This window comes from Salvelinus fontinalis, chromosome 36 (assembly GCF_029448725.1).
Source record: "Salvelinus fontinalis isolate EN_2023a chromosome 36, ASM2944872v1, whole genome shotgun sequence".
Classification (NCBI taxonomy): Eukaryota; Metazoa; Chordata; class Actinopteri; order Salmoniformes; family Salmonidae; genus Salvelinus; species Salvelinus fontinalis.
In genome coordinates, this window is record NC_074700.1 from 9,527,064 (window position 1) to 9,540,395 (window position 13,332).

General features: G+C 40.5%; 1 protein-coding gene across 1 annotated transcript in view; it reads right to left on the reverse strand.

Annotated features, from left to right (window-relative positions):
- The window catches only part of LOC129835190 (adhesion G protein-coupled receptor L3-like), a 147,552-nt gene that overhangs the window by 41,232 nt on the left and 92,988 nt on the right, over positions 1–13,332 (reverse strand). The gene's annotated exons all lie outside the window — the stretch shown is intronic.

Below are 13,332 nucleotides of genomic sequence, written 5' to 3' on the forward strand. Positions count from 1 at the left end.
ATTTCTTATATTTACCCCCTTTCAAGGGTATAACATTACAATTGTATAGCCAATAGCCTGTGTCTGCAGATCGAATGAGGTGAATGAACCTACAGCAGCCAAGGTGATAATGGCTGGGGTCATTTTTGTATGTTTTTGCTGTTCTCCAAATCGCTTCTTACATTTTTTACTGTATAGAAACGAGCTTCAACTCATTTTCCCCCCTTACGGACCTCACTAAAACTCAAACCCTGGTTACGGCCCTGAAATTAGTTAGCTGCTAACAAAGTTGCTAGTTGACTAGCTTATCAGTTGCATTTGAATTTCAGGCACTTTAGTGTCATACACCTTCAGCTTACCTGACAGTGATAACCTCTTCATGGCTGACAAGTATTGAGATATTAAGAACAGTAGAGTTGACTGTTTGACAATTAGGCTTCCAAACGCCTGCTGTCTTCAGTATCAAAACAGCATGAAAACACTGTCTTTCTCAAGGGGCACGGCGGGAAATCTAAATAAATAGCAGTCTAACACAAAACAACGTTATCCCCCACAATGCACCTGGCGGCTGTTTGTGTGTGTGTGTGGTTAGATCAAAGTGTGCTTAGAGATGCCTTGCGTATATTCGGCTTCATAGATCCAACAGCAGGGGCCTCCAACCACCTCAGGCTCCAGCAGAGCTACCTGATGTGCAGGCTTGTTCCAGCCGAACACCAACACTCACCCCAGGTGGAATAACAGGTGGATTATTTGGTGTGTTACAGTAGGGCTGAAACAAAAGCCTGCACTCACAGAAGCTGTGAAGCCTGTCCTACAGGATTCCTGAAATGAAATAAATGATATAATCCAAAGGCATGACTTTGTGATATCATCCCAAATACCATGATTATGCTTAGTGACAAGTTTGGTGGTTAGACCTCTCGCTGCATGTGTGATATAACATTGTGAGAGTGTCAATGTATTTCCCTGAACTGGTTAGAGGAGTTGCCAAGTCAAATGACTTCAGTATGCCAAGCAGTCAGTACACTAGTCTGTGACCCTGCTTTTTCCATCGGATGATACTGCAATCAGTTGGCACTAAGAAACTAGTATCACCATTCAATCTCTCGCTGCACTGCTTCTCACTCTGAATACGTTCCAGGATCCATCAGTAATCAGGTACGGCAAACCGTTTCACAAATTTGGATATGCGTCCAACCGCTCGTTTGCATATCATGGGGTTGTAAAGCGTGATTGCCACAAGCTCCATGATTGAACACACATTTGTTCAGACAGAAATTCACTACATGCATAAATCGAAAAAGTTATGTATTGCTTTGAATGCTAACGCTTCAAACCCCTCAAAACACACTTCGACAGCTATATTTTATAAATATAACTAATTTACTCCACGGGAGTGCTACTTTTCCAAGCTTCCAAGGTTTACTAGTCAACAGGATTTGGGTTATCATATACAACAACTGTTTAAAAACGTGGGTAGCTAGGCCTATATGGGTATGAAAACGATTGGAGTAAATGTACTGTACGTCACCACCTAAAATTAGTTCAGGTAGCTCAGCAGTTTCTCCCAAATACGTTTTCATTAGGGTGGAATGAGCCTATGCATTCATACAATATGAGCAGCAACAAAGTGCAACCCGATCCTCAATGTTATCTGATGGGAACATGCTAAATATGATGTTACCATGTCATGCCTGCTTGAATCACTCCCACATACACTATTTAATTAAGAATAGTATTTCGGGGTTAAATACCAACTCAGTAGATGTCTACATCAGCCAGTAGCCTATTGCCTCTTCTACAAAGATTAATGAAGGCAAAAAAAGCCTATCTGACACTGTGTGGGGGTAGGTAACCCTACAAATTGGCAATTTTATTTCCATCACTTTGTGGGGGTTCCCCTTGATAGGATAATGGCACAGAGGCTTTTTCAAAAATATTTTATGATATTGAAGAACACATTGGGAGGGATCTTAGACCATTCCTCCATACAAAATATTTCCAGATCCTGTTAATCCTTTGGTCTGTGCTCATGGACTGCCCGTATTATTTCAAACCACAGGTTTTCAATGGGGTCCAAGTCCGGATACTGAGATGGCCATTGAAAAATATTGAATGTGTGGTATTCTTTGATACTGTGAACCATCAGATCCTCCTCTCCACCCTCTCCGAGCTGGGCATCTCCGGCGCGGCCCATGCTTGGATTGCGTCCTACCTGACAGGTCGCTCCTACCAGGTGGCGTGGCGAGAATCTGTCTCCGCACCACGTGCTCTCACCACTGGTGTCCCCCAGGGCTCTGTTCTAGGCCCTCTCCTATTCTCGCTATACACCAAGTCACTTGGCTCTGTCATATCCTCACATGGTCTCTCCTATCATTGCTATGCAGACGACACACAATTAATCTTCTCCTTTCCCCCCTCTGATAACCAGGTGGTGAATCGCATCTCTGCATGTCTGGCAGACATATCAGTGTGGATGACGGATCACCACCTCAAGCTGAACCTCGGCAAGACGGAGCTGCTCTTCCTCCCGGGGAAGGACTGCCCGTTCCATGATCTCGCCATCACGGTTGACAACTCCATTGTGTCCTCCTCCCAGAGTGCTAAGAACCTTGGCGTGATCCTGGACAACACCCTGTCGTTCTCAACTAACATCAAGGCGGTGACCCGTTCCTGTAGGTTCATGCTCTACAACATTCGCAGAGTACGACCCTGCCTCACACAGGAAGCGGCGCAGGTCCTAATCCAGGCACTTGTCATCTCCCGTCTGGATTACTGCAACACGCTGTTGGCTGGGCTCCCTGCCTGTGCCATTAAACCCCTACAACTCATCCAGAACGCCGCAGCCCGTCTGGTGTTCAACCTTCCCAAGTTCTCTCATGTCACCCCGCTCCTCCGCTCTCTCCACTGGCTTCCAGTTGAAGCTCGCATCCGCTACAAGACCATGGTGCTTGCCTACGGAGCTGTGAGGGGAACGGCACCTCCGTACCTTCAGGCTCTGATCAGGCCCTACACCCAAACAAGGGAACTGCGTTCATCCACCTCTGGCCTGCTCGCCTCCCTACCTCTGAGGAAGTACAGTTCCCGCTCAGCCCAGTCAAAACTGTTCGCTGCTCTGGCACCCCAATAGTGGAACAAACTCCCTCACGACGCCAGGTCAGCGGAGTCAATCACCACCTTCCGGAGACACCTGAAACCCCACCTCTTTAAGGAATACCTAGGATAGGATAAAGTAATCCTTCTAACCCCCCCCTCCCCCTTAAAAGATTTAGATGCACTATTGTAAAGTGGTTGTTCCACTGGATATCATAAGGTGAATGCACCAATTTGTAAGTCGCTCTGGATAAGAGCGTCTGCTAAATGACTTAAATGTAAATGTAATGTAAATGGTAAATTAACAATTTGGATTTTGATGTGCGCTTGCTTGGGGTCACTGTCCAATTGCAGCCACGTTTCAGCCTCCTGGCAGAGGGAACCAGGTTTTTGGCAAAAATATCCTGGTACTGGGTAAAGGTCATGATGCCGTTGACTTATTCATTTATTAGTCACATGCATAATTGCAGGGTACAGTGAAATTCTTAAGATCCGAGCTCCAACAGTCAATAAGTATTCATCCAATTTGTTATGCCAAGGATAAATAAGTACGGGAGTAAAAATGTTGATTACAAGTCACATAATGAGTTGCAGGTCACGCATGGCCAACGATGACAGTACTTGGTCATCCACTTGGCATGGTAAACTCCCTTTTCATTTCAGTGGTGGATAGTTCTCACTCAGTCTTCATAATCTCTATCCTACCTCATGCTTAGACGAAGAATTTACTCTCAAGTTTTGATTTATATGGGAAGTTCAACACCAAGCCAAAATGCATATCTTATATTACCCCCCTTGATGAGCATATACTATAGCTGCAATAACTATAAACACTAAATCAAGTTATTTATTGCCCGAATGAGAATCAACAAAAATACATATTGCTGTTGTATCCATCCATGAGTCATATTTCAAATGTAAACATGTCATTTATGTACTATAAACCAAACAGTGCATTATCATGCATGACCTGGGTTACCTTCTTTAAAAAACATACAGTGCCTTCAGAAAGTATTCACACCCCTTGACTTTTTACACATTGTTGTGTAACAGCCTGAACTTAAAATGGATTAAATGGAGATGTGTTACTGACCTACACACAATATCACATAATGTCTTGAGTCAATGATTATTCAACCCCTTTGTTATGGCAAGCCTAAATAAGTTCAGGAGTAATGAGTTGCATGGACTCACTGTGTGTGCAACAACAATTTTTAACATGATTTGTGAATGACTGCCTCATCTCTGTACCCCACTCATACAATAATTTAAGGTCCCTCAGTCGAGCAGTGACATTTAAACACAGATTCAATCACAAAGACCAGGGAGGTTGTTCAATGCCTCGCAAATTAGAATAATTATTTTTTTATAAATTTTTACAAATTAAATAATATATTTGCAAAAATTTCAAAACACCTGTTTTCGCTTATCATTATGGGGTATTGTGTGTAGATTGATGAGGGGAAACATTAATTAAGTCAATTTTATAATAAAGCTGTAACGTAACGAAATGTGGAAAAAGTCAAGGGGTCTGCATACTTTCTGAATGCACTGTATATAAATACTTGAATGAAAACAGTGTAAGGTAAAAAGCTGCAGTATCTCGGTGTCTACATCAATGTTTTTTGTGAAATATTTGCTTGACCTTGAAGGACTTGAAGGACAATGGGGTTACCTTAAGTGAGGAAAAAGTCTGTTGCTAAATAAGGTCACTGCCCCATAAAACAAGTAAACAACTCGCACCAAACTGGCCTCTCAGTCATACTCTGAGAAAAAAGTCAGAACCGCTAAGACCACAAAGAAGGCTCCTCGATTGATCGTTTTTTTATGCGTCACAACAGAGATGTGCAGTGTATGTAATTTAAACCAGGACCTGTATTAATCAAGCATCTTCGAGTAGAAGTAGGGTAAACCATTTGAATTCAATCACTTTTTGATAGCACGCCCTTTGATTAAATCCAAACTTTCCATGCATGTTTGCTAAAAGATTCAGGAGATAAAAGGTGCTAAGTTGACCCCATCATATCATGAGACATCCATGGTCTTCATCGCTGGAAAAGATAAACGTTTGAGTTTGATATCATTTAAAAGCTTACAAACAGTATTGTCAAACAAATGTATATTTTCTTTGCCCCCAAAAAATACATTTTCATTTTTCAACGAATATGTTAATTATCTTAAAACTAGTAAACTCATATTTGTTTTCATATCCGCATATGTTGTAGTTTGAACCCTTTTTCAAATCTGAGGTTGTGCTGTGTCCGCCATCGGTTGAGATACAACATGCTCTTGAATACAGGATGGGTGTCATTTCAATAATATAATTCAGAAAATGGACCTATCCCTTCAGACCACTGCAATTTAGCTGGTACACCATTGACATTTAATTGACATTTTAACTTTTAATTACTACCACAAAGATGACCGCCGGTTCACTCACCATTGAATGTCAATAAAATGGACATGACCATTTAAGTTCTATCTATATTCCTATGTTTTCAGTAAGTTTCCTATGGAGGATTTACAGTATAATTTAAAACAGATATTTCCATTCAAATCTAAATTCTCTGATGTGTGGACCTCCAACCATCTTTGTGTACCATTTGAAAGTTTAAATTCACAATTTAATTGTGTCATATTCAGATAAAACAAGTTCACGCCTTTTTAAATAATTGACGTTAAAGACATTAAGTACCCTATTTGGGGCGGTTCTGGAGCGGATCTGGACTGGTCCCGACTAACATTTATGTGTATAAAGTGCTCTGTGAACGTCGTAGAGTCCCGCGTCTTATAGTGCAAGAAAGCCCCATCTCTCTTCTCTCCGCCTGAGCTAATTTGAAATGTTAGGTTTCAGATGCCACATTTTGCATAGGGAGCGAAGTGTCCCATTTTCCGGCCTAACAGGTCAAAGGCATGATTTCCGATGTCTTTCAAACTCAAAGCTGCGATTGAAATAGCACATATGAAACGGGAGAATCTAGCACATGCAACAATAGCAGGTTCATCTCGCTGTGGTATTCTCAGCTGGATTTAGAGCTCTCCACATGAAAGAATACAAAATCATTTCATAGAATTCAACTAATACCATGTTCTCTTCATCACAAACAGACAAAATCCCTTTGTGCTTACCACTAAAGTTGTAACGAGTCTGCATAGATTCAAATTGGGTCTCTGTGATGCTCAGTGGACGTTTAGTAAACATTCGCTGTTGACAGTTATATGAGATAGTGCCAATATTGTCTCTAAGTAATATATTTAATTATTATACAGTTATGGGAAATGTGAAATCCTTAGTAAGCAGTTTATAATTTGATTGTTACTATATTTAGAAAGCATTTCAGTCATTTCAAGCCCTATTAACCCACTTCTGTTGAATAGGAAAAAAACTTTGATTTTGTTATATTTGCACTATGTACTTGAGCTTGTGTCCTCAAAAGTGAGTACACTTCAGTAATTTATAACTATTTTTACCAGAAAGGTGATATTTTAGTATTTCTTGGAGTATGCAGCATTACTAGTAATTGTTTATAGCTCTCTCATAATAAGTGATACATTTTGGGTACGTTAAAGCAGAAATCTACATTTTTACCGAATGTCCAAGAGGTTAAAACATTTATTTTCATTAAAAAAAAAGTAAAAAACATTCTTCCAGAATTTATAAAATAGTTTGACAACACTGTTGGTAAGCTTTTATATGATATCAGTCTCAACCGTTTCTCTTTTCCAGTGATGAAGGTGATAGGTACGGAAAATGATGGGGTACGCAAAATGGGTCAAATTTGAGCACCTTTATCTCTTGACAGTCTTGCCATTCATTCATTTTCTGAGCACTTCTACAAATGGGTAAATATGTATAGAAGGTTTCGTTCAAATCGTTTACCCAGTACTAATCTAGGATCTGGTCCCCACTGTCAATAATAATCATATTCATTATGAACTAAGAGGCAATGTTACCACGCTGCTGAAACATGATTGACAACACAGTTAAAACAGGACAAACATTTTGCAATACTGTTCAGTTTGCTGGTAGCCTACACTAAATGCAACAATATTTAACTTGGAGTTAAGCCTAACAAAAATTGCCTTCATTTGTATTTGCACATAACTATTTCCAAATGGGTAACATTCATATTTTCATTCATAAATTCAGTCACACTTGTATGACTAAGATACTCGGTATTACTACGTAACTACACAGTAATAACTGTAGAAACAAACATAGGTATTCAAATGCAATTACATACCCACTTGCTGAAAGTTAATCCACATGTGTAATTACTAATTCTATTACACATCTGTTCTACTATGTAACTGAAAACAGTTTACCATGTTAATAACACCAACCAAATAACTTTGTTACATGTAACTACGGGGTGTGACTACAAATCAAATCCACAGGTAATACCAAGGATGATACCATCTTAATCTAGTGAAGTAAATAGGCTAGGACCTGATAGCAACAATTGTAACAAGGCACACCATGCCATTAAGTACAGATTATTTTCAGTAGTTTATTTCCATGTTATAGCCTGCCCAACGGGGTATATTCAATCAAATGTTATTTCAACTACAATGTTACAAAGGATGCACTGGCAATTATAATATACCTACTCAGGAAGCAAATGAATGGCAATGAATACATTATTTCACTTTACATGTAGTTACACTGTAACAACCTTTGCAGTCAATAAGGTAATCGTGAGAAAGTAGCAAGTAGGAGAATATTAAGTAATTCCCTTTTAGTTACATTGGGGGTGGGGGTCTCTATTTTGGTGGCCTCTGGGACAATCTAATGCCTTGATTCCATCCGAAATACACAGCTAAATTACTGAATCCTTTAACCACTGTACATCCCAGATTAGTACAATGAGTTGTGGTATTGAGTAGAGAGACATGACTTTACAATTAAAATCACTGAAAATGTATGAATGATGTTTGTTCTTCAAATGATGTATTTCATTGCCTCTGCTGCTGTGGACACTTAGGGAAAGGAAACCCTTTGAACCCCTGTCAGATTTTGTAAAAGTGGGGGTGCACAAAGTTAGGCGGGCATGAATAGACCATCAGGTAAAATAGAATAATGAAGCAGGTTAACATGGGCTTTGCTACACAGAACGCAGCAGCTGACCACTCCATTGTCAACACTTTGCTTAAATCAATAGACCTATATCAATATCTTTTAAAACACCATATAATGTATCATTAGCTTTAAAAACTATTCAAATCTGTTATCACATTTTGGACCAGAATGAGGCTCTTTCCACTTCCTATTGTTCCTGCAGTAAGGATTCAACATTTTCAAAATGTACCTGCAGATTATCGCCAAAATGCAGTAGTAGCCTACCAGTGTGCAAATTAGGGTGCCAAATGAACGGCTCTATCATCGATGCCATTCGGTTCCAATCACCCCAAAAATCTGTTCAAAAAGATTTGTTTGTTCGCAAACAAACCATCACTAGGCCACAGTGACGAGTCACTTTAGCAGTCACTGGTAAGTCTTGACATGGGCTTCCAATCCTAGGAAAATACAAACAAGAGCTTTTGTATACTTGTCCAGATGCGATACCATGGAAATTTGACTACCTTATGAACAGCATAGGGATATAGGAGATTCACTTTATTCAGTCAGTTCAGCACCTTTTATAAACACGAACTGTATTAGTATCAAATAATATATTTTTCCAATTTTCTTGGAGCATACAATATAGTTCAGTATTTGAACTATTCATTTTATACACATTTATACAGAGTCATTTATCAAGGGTGTCAATAATTGCCCTAACCCCTCAGTATACTATCATTACACTTAAACACACTTTTGGCATCCACCAAACCAAGATTCGTCCGTCTGACTACCAGATTGTGAAGCGCGATTCATCACACCAGAGAACGCATTCCCACTGCTCTAGATTCAATGGCAGCGAGCTTTACACTGCTCCAGCCGATGCTAGGAAAAGCGAATGGTGATCTTAGGCTTGTGTGCAGCTGCTCGGCCATGGAAACCCATTTCATGAAGCTCCCGACGAACAGTTATGCTGATGTTGCTTCTAGAGGCAGTTAGGAACTCGGTAGTGAGTGTTGCACAGATGATTTTGCACAAAGCCAGATGATTTTACCGGTCCCGTTCTGCAGTCCCGTTCTGTGAGCTTGTATGGCCTACCACTTTGGGGCTGAGCCATTGTTGCACCTAGATGTTTCTACTTCACAATAACAGCACTTACAATAACAGCACTTACAATAACAGCACTTACAATAACAGCACTTACAATAACAGCACTTACAATAACAGCACTTACAATAACAGCACTTACAATAACAGCACTTACAATAACAGCACTTACAATAACAGCACTTACAATAACAGCACTTAGAGCAGCTCGAGCAGGGCAGAAATTTGATTAACTGACTTGTTGGAAAGGTGGCATCCTATCACGGTGCCATGTTGAAAGTGACTGAACTCTTTAGTAAGGCCATTCTACGGGCAATGTTTGTCTACGGAGATTGCATGGCTGTGTGTTCGATTTTATACACCTGGCAGCAACGGGTGTGTCTGAAAGAACCAAATCTACTAATTTGAAGGGGGGTCCACATACTGTTGTATATATGGTGTATTTCAAAATATTAATGAAGTATGATTTAAGCAGTAGGTGACATGGGGGGGGGGGGGGGGTCTGAAATGTGGGTCTAATAGGCCTAATAGTAAACACAATGGTAAAAAGAAAAAGAAAAAAAAGATTATTACCTTTTAACGCGTGAGTTCCAAAAATCGCTAACGGTCACCCCCGTGTGAATGTGTTTATGCACGTGGTGTCAGAATGCAATCACTGTTCCAAAATGTGATTGCTCTGCAATAGGACAGTTCATCCGCGCTGCCCTCAAACCAAGGCACGCTTCCTGCCAATTATCTATTGGTTATGTTTGTCAATTACAAAGGATTTCCTAACAAGTTTCATTGTCTAACAACCGTTTGAATTGAGGTGTTTTCCGCCTCCTCATTAATTAATATAAGAAGTAGCCCATTTCACTGTTGTGGACAATTTATGTTCAAGGCTTTACTGAGCTGGACAAAGGAATCTATTTGACGAGAGCCCAAGCACTTCCCCAGATCAAGTATGAAGACATTTAAGCATCTCTAGTCAGAAAAAGCCTTGCAAACCTTTTCCCATGTGTGCATCCCTATCAAAGTAAGTGCCGTATTTTCTGTATATAGCGTTGTCGTTTCTACTATAGCATACCGTATTTTGGGGGATTTGATTTAACCTTTATTTAACTAGGCAAGTCAGTTAAGAACAAATTCTTAATTACAATGACGGCCTACCAGAAGGCAAATGGCCTCCTGCGGGGACGGGGGCTGGAATTAAAAGTAAAAAATTTAAATAGGACAAAACACATGACAAGAGCCACCATAACACTACATACAGAGAGAACCAAGACAACAACATAGCATGGCAGCAACACATGAAAACACAGCATGGTAGCAACCCAACATGACAACATGGTAGCAACACAACATGGGAGCAGCACAAAACATGGTACAAACACTATTGGCCACAGACGACAGCACAAAGGCAAGAAGGTAGAGAAAACAATACATCACGCGAAGCAACCACAACTGTCAGTAAGAGTGTCCATGACTGAGTCTTTGAATGAAGAGATTGAGATAACTGTCCAGTTTGAGTGTTTGTTGCAGCTCGTTCCAGTCGCTAGCTGCAAGCCAACTGAAAAGAGGAGTGATCCAGGGATGTGTGCGCTTTGGGGACCTTCTACAGAATGTGACTGGTAGAATGGGTGTTGTATGTGGAGGATGAGGGCTGCAGTAGATATCTCAGATAGGGGGGAGTGAGGCCTAAGAGGGATTTATAAATAAGCATCAACCAATGGGTCTTGCGACGTGTATACAGAGATGACCAGTTTACAGAGGAGTATAGAGTGCAGTGATGTGTTCTTAAAGGAGCATAGGTGGCAAATCTGATGGCCAAATGGTAAAGAACATCTAGCCGCTCGAGAGCACTCTTACCTGCCGATCTATGCATTACGTCTCTGTAATCTAACATGGGTAGGACGGTCATCTGAATCAGGGTTAGTTTGGCAGCTGTAGTGTAAGAGATCGGATTACGATAGAGGAAACCAAGTCCAGATTAAACATTAGACTGCAGCTTTGATATGTGCTGAGAGAAGGACAGTGTACCGTCTAGACATACTCACTAGTACTTGGATGAGGTGAGTACCTCAAGCTCTAAACCCTCAGGGGTTAGTAACCACACCGGTGGGGAGAGGGGTATTCTTCTTACCAAACCGCATATCCTTGTTCTGAACACCTCAAAAACAAAGGTAAAGGGCAGAGAAAGCTTGTTGGACACTAAGCTTTGTTGTAGAGCGTTTACCACAATATCCAGGGAGGGGCCAGCTGAGTAGAAGACTATCATCTGCATATAAATGGATGAGAGAGCGTCCGACTGCTTGAGCTATGTTGTTGATGTAAATTGCGAAGAGCGTGGGGCCTTGGATCAAGCCTTGGGGTACTCCCTTGATGACAGGCAGTGACTGAGACAGCAGATGTTCTGACTTCATACACTGCACTCTTTGAGAGAGGAAGTTAGCAAACCAGGCCAAAGACCCCTCAGGGACACCAATACTCCTTAGCCGGCCCACAAGATTGGTATGGTCGACCATATAAAAATCTTTGGCCTAGAATCAAAGGGCAATGCTTAGAATCAAAGGGCAATGGTGATATCATTTAGGACCTTTAAGGTTAAAGCGACACATTTATAACTTGAGCGGAAACCAGATGCCATACCCGAGAGAATACTATAGACATCAAGAAAGTCAGTCAGTTGATTATTAAGTTTCCAACACTTCTGATAAATAGGGCAAAATAGAAATTGGCCTATAACAGTTCGGATCAGCTTCAATCTCCCCTTTAAATAAAGGATGGACCGTGGCTGCCTTCCAAGAAATGGGAACCTCCCCAGAGAGGAGAAACAGGTTAAAAAGGTCAGAGATAGGCTTGACGATGATAGGGGGAGAAACCTTAAAGTAGAAAGGGTCTAAACCAGATGTGTTTTGGGGGTCAAGTTTAAGGAGCTCCTTCAGCACCTCGGACTCAGTGACCGCCTGCAGGGAGAAACTTTGTATCGTGGCAGGGGGAAAAAGAGGGAGGAGCATTGGGGATAGTCACATAAGAAGGGGTGGGAGATGAGGAAATGTTGGATGTGTCTATGGAGCATAATGCATTTACTGTTTTAGTCACATTTTCAAGTTCTGGTGACAAATCATGCATTCCGATTCTTGCATAGATTGTAATGGACACATGTAAAATACCACTGTAGCAGTACAAATTGCATTTTAAACAAATAAAGAATGGTTCAATTTGCACTATTTAGAGAATTCCCCAATGTTTGACTTTGTTGCATTTAGGGGGACTCATGTCTAATTCAGGTTGTCTGAGACCCCCGTGGGCCCCCCTGTAATTCACATTCTGGATTTGAATATACTTAAATAATTGTTTTCATTCTTGGGAGGCCCTAGCCTATTTACATCATTAGATCAAAAAGGTATCAACCCTGGAATTACCTGTGCATTTGATAGTAGTGGCACTGTGTAGTTACATGTAACAAAGTGACAATTTGGTTGGCGTTATTAACATCTTAATTCACAGGTGACTAACTTTCAAACATGTAATTACAATACAGTAGTTACATAAGGGAACAATAAAATCTGTAATCACAGTAGTAATTACACATGTGGAATTACCTTCAGCGTGTGTTTGTGTAAGAGTCCTTTTTCCAATTGTGTAGCCATTGATACTGCTAATAACTATTACCATGTAATACCTATGAAACAACTTGTTGCTATGTCGTTACGACAGTTAAGTGTAGTTACATAGTAAAGGTGCAACTTAATGTACAGTGATATATCAGTAAGAGAGAGAAATTATTTATTATTTTTATTCTGTTTCTTACAGAGATGGGTCAGATATTCCCTTGGTCAGATCCACAGATTAGAAATGATCATTTTTAGCGTGAGTGAATCATTTTCAAACAGTCTAACAGTGTATCGTTTTAAATCATTATTTTAAAGCTTATTGAGTTCACTCTGTTTTCCCTTCCCGCAGAAAAACTCAGTTTTGTTGGCTCAATAATTGGTTTGGCTTTGGTCTTCATTCCACAAACTGATCCGAATGTGGAGTTCATGACAGAGCAGTTTTCAGAGATCAACAGAAAAACTGGATTCAATCTCACTTCAAATCAACTCCCGAAG